General features: G+C 34.2%; 1 pseudogene; it reads left to right on the top strand.

The window, feature by feature from the left end:
• The first annotated feature begins 2,187 nt into the window (after positions 1–2,187).
• LOC107961852 (CSC1-like protein ERD4) lies at positions 2,188–5,233 on the top strand (annotated as a pseudogene).
• Positions 5,234–7,656: the final 2,423 nt, after the last annotated feature.

Here is a 7,656-nt window from a genome sequence, read left to right as displayed (position 1 = left end):
ATTTCTTCAGTTCGTTGTTTCACATTTTCCATATCGTCAATTAATGCAAACCATCACGGTTATACCGAGCTAGTGAAGGGAACAATTGAACATATATAATTAAGGATCAAATAATTTGTAATTAAGTTTTGACTTTTTGTCTATTAGCTACAAATTTATTTAGTCATGAAGTCATTCCACTAAAGTATCATGACTGAGCTCTCCCTATTATATACCAGAACAAAAGCATATAATTAACTACTTGTTAATGACCTTGTCATATGTGTGTTACTTATAAGATATCCTTAATCTCTTTGGGTTAAATTTATTCACCCAATATTATCTTATTTATCTCATGGTAACCATTACATCTTCCTTTATGAAAACGTTAGTTACTAACAAATAGTAATTAAATCATTCGTGCTAGAAAAATGACTCATGATCATGTTACTTGCCCATCTATCAAGTAATGCCTATAAGAGGTTACCATTTGCCCTTTACTAAGCTATGAATTCCAATATCATAAGTGAAGCTATGCCATGCAAAAGTCATATACCCAATGTATCAATTTTCAACTCTATTATATACGAGATAGCACACAAGTTAGTCACTTACTCAGGATTGAGGTAAGTCACACTATTATATACAATTACGAAAGCTACTTAATCAATTGGATGAACAATGACTTTGTGATATGTGTGTTACCCCCATAGGATATCTTTAATCTTTTTGGGATAAATTAGTTCTCCCGATATGATCCTATTTTATCCTATGGTAACCATTACATTTTCATTCATGAAAAGTCAATTACTAACAAATAGTATTTAAATCATTCATCTAAAGAAAAATGTCACGTTGCCATGTTACTTTTCATCTATCATGTAATGCCAATGAGAGGAAATAATTTATCTTTTATTGAGTTATGAATTCCACTATTGTAAGTGAAGTTATGTTATGCAGAAGATGTATATTCAAAGTACTAGTTTTTGGCTCTATTACCAATTGAGTACAGGCTATCAATACATCAAAGTATACGAGCCACACACATATAGTTCGTCATTTACATAAGATTGAGACAAGCCGCACTATGAATGTCACAAGTGAATACATCCATAAACGTATTTAGGATTCACAAGTGAATACATCAATACATCCATGTTTAGACTTCATAGATGACATATTAATATTTTAATGGACTTGTTGAATTTTGATTAGATTAAGGAATTGTTTAGATTATCTTTTAATATAAGCTAATTTTTTATATTATAATCTAACAATATAATGAAACTTATTATTAGTTGAACATTAAATAATTAATAAGCTAATATTTACTTTGATTTCACTTTGTATGCAAACATTATTAAAAATAATGTATAAAAGATATTAATGATAGATGAAATTTTATTAAACTAATTATTTAGTTGAGTACATATAAGCAGATCATGAAAATGTTACTTTCATATGTATCAGAAGAAATATTTATATTATTTGTTTTAGCACTTTTACTATAAACTTTAGTGCATATGTACTAAAATAGTCCTTTGGATTCTTTATTTCCTTTATTAAAAGTGATGTATTAAAATTTAAAAAGAAATGTCATGGTTTTGATTATGAAATAAACCCAAAATTTTATAATTACAAGCATTTTAAACAATCTTCAAAGAAATTTCTAAATACTAAAAATATATATATTTGAAAAATTAATCAATTTTTGGTAAGTTAAACAAGTGTCATAAAAGAAAGAAAAGTCAAAAGTTGGGGCCCCACAATTCCGTGTTTGTAGGAGCCACGATTGTCGGTACTGCAGCTATCCAGCCACGTGTTGTTTGAAGTCGATAAAGAAAGTAGTGTGGGGAGTCGATGATGTTGCTGATACTACTTTAAGCAAGTGACACGTGTCGGAAGATGGATAATAACATATAACAATTGGGACCATATTTGGAGTGAGGTGGGAATTTGTGAGTCACAAATGGTTGAGGGGCCAATATTCACTCTATTTCTGATGCGAAAGGACAAAACAAAACAAGGCTTTTTGCTTTTATTTTTCCCCCTTAAAATAATTACCTCACTTCCATCTTATAACATTTTCCGAATCAGGTATATAACCAATTATATCATATAAAAATTGATTAGCATTTATAAATAAAAAAATTCTCAAAAAAACACTGCTAATCCCATCCTTAGTCAATCAATCATTGTCAAATTACTTTCTTTTGCTATAAATAATTTCTTCTTTTTTATTTGTCTCATTATAACCATTTTAACGGTTACACTCTACATCCCTCTTCACATAGAAAGAGTGAAAGAAACAGAGAGAAAGCATAAGATTAATCAAGGAAAGAAGCTGTTTGTATAGGTTTTAGGCAACCAGAAAAAACACATCCAGATGGAATTTAGCTCCTTTTTGACGTCCTTAGGGACTTCATTTACGATTTTCATAATTTTGATGCTGCTCTTTACTTGGCTGTCGGCAAAACGAGGGAACGCGGTGGTGTATTATCCAAATCGGATCTTGAAAGGTTTGGAACCATGGGAAGGCGGTTTAAAGACACGAAACCCTTTGGCTTGGATAAGAGAAGCCTTATCTTCTACTGAACAAGATATTATAAACATGTCCGGGATTGACACTGCTGTCTACTTTGTCTTCTTGGGCACTGGTTTTCTTCTCCTCCTCCTTTTTTGTTTTTTGAGATCTGTTTCTGTTTTTCTCATGACGTTTAGTTCTCTTTTCTTGTTTTGGTTTTAAATTAAGGTTAGAATTTCTGTCGGTTTGTTGTTTTTTTGAGGTGATTTGCTTCTAAATTTGGATTTTTCCTTCTTTTTTTTTTGAGTTTTTAAAATATATTTTAATGATTTGAATATGGCAGTACTGGGAATATTGGTTTTGTCTGGCGTGGTACTGCTTCTAGTTCTTCTACCCACTGCTTCAACTGATGATGAAGTAAAGAAAAACGCAAAGAGCACTACTAGCAAGGGGACTTTCAATGACCTAGACAAATTGTCAATGGCGAATATTGAAGTACGCTATAACATTCTCATCACCTGGAAATAACCCCCCTTCTCGTATTACTGATAAGCTTCATTTTGATCCGTACAGGAGAGGAGTCCAAGGTTGTGGGCATTTCTGATAGCTGTATACTGGGTCTCTCTTGTCACCTATGTCCTTTCGTGGAAGGCTTATAAACATGTTTCTGCACTAAGAGCTAATGCTTTAATGTCTCCTGAAGTGAAACCTGAGCAATTTGCTGTTCTTGTTAGAGACTTGCCTGATGTCACTCCAGGTCAAACTAGTAAGGAGCAGGTTGATTCGTATTTTAAATCTATCTATCCTGATACATTCTACAGATCACTGGTGTTAACCAACAACAGAAAGGTAATTTAAAGTTCCATTGATTGATGGTATATATTGGTCACATATATATGTTCATTGATTCCATATGTCATCTTGCCTTGTTAGGTTGACAAAATCTGGGCAGAATTGGAAGGATACAGAAAGAAGCTTGCACGAACTGAAGAAATATACGAAGAGTCGAGAAGGAAAGGCAATTCGGAAGGGAAGAGACCGACCAACAAAACCGGCTTCCTTGGTCTCTGTGGTAAACAGGTAGACAGCATTGAGTACTACAATGAAAAGATCAAAAAATGACACAAAAATTGGAAGCTGAACAAAAGGTGACCCTCCGAGAAAAGCAGCTCGGAGCTGCTTTAGTTTTCTTTACCGACAGGGTAACTGCAGCCTTGGCTGCTCAAAGCCTGCATGCTCAAATGGTAGATAAATGGACAGTAACAGACGCTCCCGAACCTCGTCAACTAATATGGACCAATCTGACTATCAAGTTTTTCGTAAGGATAGTTCGACAATACATGGTTTACGTCCTCGTGTTTCTGACTATAGTTTTTTATATGATTCCGATTGGTTTTATCTCTGCAATCACAACCCTTGAGAATCTGAGAAAACTTTTGCCATTCTTGAAGCCAATTGTTGATCAGGTTCAAATAAAGACAGTACTAGAGGCATATCTTCCTCAGCTTGCACTTATTATATTCTTGGCATTACTACCAATGTTTCTTTTGTTTCTATCCAAGATAGAGGGAATTCCATCAGGGAGCCATGTAATAAGGGCTGCATCAGGGAAGTATTTTTATTTTAGTGTGTTGAATGTGTTCATTGGGGTTACTATTGGTGGAACTTTGTTTGATACATTGAAGAGTGTTGAGGAAGAGCCTAACTCCCTTGTTCCGTTGCTGGCAAAAAGCCTTCCAGGCAATGCAACTTTCTTCATCACATTTGTGGCTCTAAAGTAAGCATAATTGGCTTCGTTGGAGTTATAGTCTATCTTCTATTATTGCTTTTATGATTCCTTTTTTATCATTGACATTTTGGTTTGTAGGTTCTTCGTCGGTTACGGGCTTGAGCTTTCCCGACTATTTCCTCTAATCATATATCATCTGAGAAGGAAATATCTTTGCAAGAGTGAAGCAGAGATAAGAGAAGCTTGGTTTCCTGGAGATATTAGCTATGCCACTAGAGTTCCTAGTGACATGCTTATCATCACCATTGTTCTGTGCTACTCAGTTATAGCTCCTGTGATCATCCCATTCGGAGTACTTTACTTCGCCTTGGGTTGGCTTGTTCTCCGGAATCAGGCACTCAAAGTCTATGTTCCATCATATGAGAGCTATGGAAGAATGTGGCCACACATGCATACACGAATAATGGGTGCCCTGCTGTTATACCAAGTTACTATGTTGGGTTACTTTGGGGTGATTCAGTTCTACTATACTCCCATCCTGATTCCGCTACCGATATTGTCTCTGCTCTTCTACTATGTCTGTAGAAGGAAATTCTATAACGCATTTTGTCACACGGCTCTTGAAGTTGCTAGCCAAGAGCTGAAGGAAACTCCAAACATGGAACTGATATTCAGATCGTATATCCCGCCGAGCTTGATTCCTGAGAAGCAAGAAGATGAGCAGTTTGAAGGTGCTTTATCTCGTGTTTCTAGAACAGGATCATTTGTTTGAAGTACATCTTTTGTGTATTTCCACCACTCAGATGCCGTTCTGTAACTTGGATTGTCTGTTTATAATGTACTATATAGGTTGTTTGTTTGTAACGTAGTCCTTTCTCCTCTGGATCCTTAGCTCGAGTTTGTTTAATCGTCACCTCGTTCAGCTTGGATACACTTCAATAACTTGTCTATTATTTTTCAAGCTTTCTTCATTGCTTCATTAAAGGAGGCCTTCTTGTTTCCGCTCCTGATTTCGCTAAATTTTAATGGTCAAATCACTGACAAGAAATTGTTGATAAACATAAATAAATGGTTTTTATATTAATTAATATTCTATACATTTAAAAATATGGAAACCAATTGATGGAGTACCTTGTTAATGATAAGTTTAAAGATTTTTTGAATTAGCTGGTGTAATTTAATTTCTTGAGTTTTGTTTTCTCTATCAAAAAATAAATGGCAATCAAGAAAATGGTTCATAAAAACAATTTCCCATAGCATATATTCTGAAAGAGAATTCCAACTAGTGTTGGGGCAAGTTTTTGAAGTGATCTCTTAAGTGTCAATCGAAAGTGGTTACTTTCATTGATTTTACGGCAGTCCAAAAAGCTTGTTATATTTAGAGTTGACAATTTATTGAAACAAAATTTTTGGGATTTGAATTATGATGATACTATGGATACATAGAAGCTCGACTTTGAAGACCAATTCATTCAAAGTAATTATTCTTGAAGATTGAATTGAATTGAGTCAATCAATTACATCCCTTGGAACATGGAGAATTGATCTAAGTATATTGAAGATGTCATTCAAGAGTGAATCTCCATTAGCTCACTTTATATTGGACTTTATTAGTATAATGCTTTTGTTATTTTGTAGCTGCTATTTTTAAGGGGTTAGATTGTAATTAATTAGTAGTATGTTAGCAAGTCTCAAAAACTCTTATATGTTGAGAAACTTGTATAGGTTTTGTAGGAGAGCATAGGGAACACTTTATTGTTCATTAAGGAACTTATTTTGTGATATTTTTTTATTGCATTTGAAGAGTAACTATTTTGTATTTACAGCCTAAATTCTCAAGGGAAAATTTAAAGGTGAGTGTCCTATTCTTTAGGTACAAAAATGAGGTCTCTATACTTGGCGAGTGATAGAGTGTGATACGCTTATTGTATTGTTGATTGAAGATAGTGAAATTACTCACTAAGAAAAGCTCCACAGATATAGGGAAATTGAACTATATAAACAATCACCCGTGCTCTTTGTTTATTTTGTTTACTTAATTTTCTGCAGTGGCAGTCGAAGTGGCCACTACAATCTGGCACTTCCATTTAACAAAAACTGTAAAGGCAACTTACAACTTTAGGTCCCAACATTTGGTATCAAATCTAGATGCTTAACATAATTAGTGGTGATTTTTAGTGTTGTTTGTAATACCCCCTACCAGTATTCATTGCCGGAATAAGGTACGAGGTATTACCGGAGTTTACGATTTTTTTTATATATTCAATATAGCCCCTTTATAAATATCTAACCTTGCCTGCAATATTAAATCGAGACCAAAAATAATCCACATCAACCAATCCAATTCAACATATTTTCAAGATAGGTTAACGCATATATATTCACGCATATTTATAAGATAACATCATCGCATACCAAAACCAAGATTTGTTAGCCATACCATTGGTTGACCTTACATTCATTTCACAGAATCATTTACTTTATTAGCTTATACATGCCATTGATTTCCAAAATAAAGTTTTTTTTATATACCGAAATCCTGAGGTTGATAGTGTGATGTGTCTCCGACCAAATCCGACCTCCGAGCTCTTAAGACTACAAAACAGGGGAAAAGGAAACAGGGTAAGCACTTTGTGCTTAGTAAGCTCATGTAACAAGAATTATACTTACCTAATATTTTCAATACAATACAATAAGCATTCATATATCCATTCAATGCATTATTACCCTAACATGCACAACCTCAACATTCAAGTTAGTTCAATAATTTCTATGTACCAATAATATATACTATGATTGATGAGCTCATCAATACCATGATTTTCATTTCCTTGTTATTTTTCCAAATTTATCCTGTTAAATTTCTCAGAATTTCGATGGATTTTCAGAGGTACACTTTTAGTGTACATTCCCGGGTCCGTCAATTCATATTCATGTGCGCACATTTCCATTTCAGAGAGCACAATCCCACGAACCTCATCCTTACAGCGGAATTACCAATCCAGGCTAAATCCTCTGTAATATAAACTCATAGAGTATTGTCAGGATTACCAGTCCAGGCTAAATCCCCTGCAACGACAATTACTCTAATGAGCTTGGATCTGAATTACCAGTCCAGGCTAAATTCAGACCCTAATTCGGATTACCCGTCCGGGCTAAATCCATTTTACACATATTCTTCGGGAGGGCTATATCAGGATAGGATCACCCGTCCGGGCTAGATCCTTTTTACCGTCAATTCCTTTTCAGAGATCCATCGAATTTTCCTTTCATTCAACCGGAATTTCTTCCCATTTTATCAAATATATCAATGTTTCATTAGTTTTCATACAATGAACATTCAAATGATATTCAAATCAATAACATACATTTCAAGCATTTAAGAATATAATTCAAGTTACACGAACTTACCTTGATACTTGTT

The sequence above is a fragment of the Gossypium hirsutum genome, chromosome A06, assembly GCF_007990345.1.
Source record: "Gossypium hirsutum isolate 1008001.06 chromosome A06, Gossypium_hirsutum_v2.1, whole genome shotgun sequence".
NCBI lineage: Eukaryota > Viridiplantae > Streptophyta > Magnoliopsida > Malvales > Malvaceae > Gossypium > Gossypium hirsutum.
The sequence above is the reverse complement of the archived record's forward strand: the minus strand, read 5'-3'. Positions and strand labels throughout refer to the sequence as shown.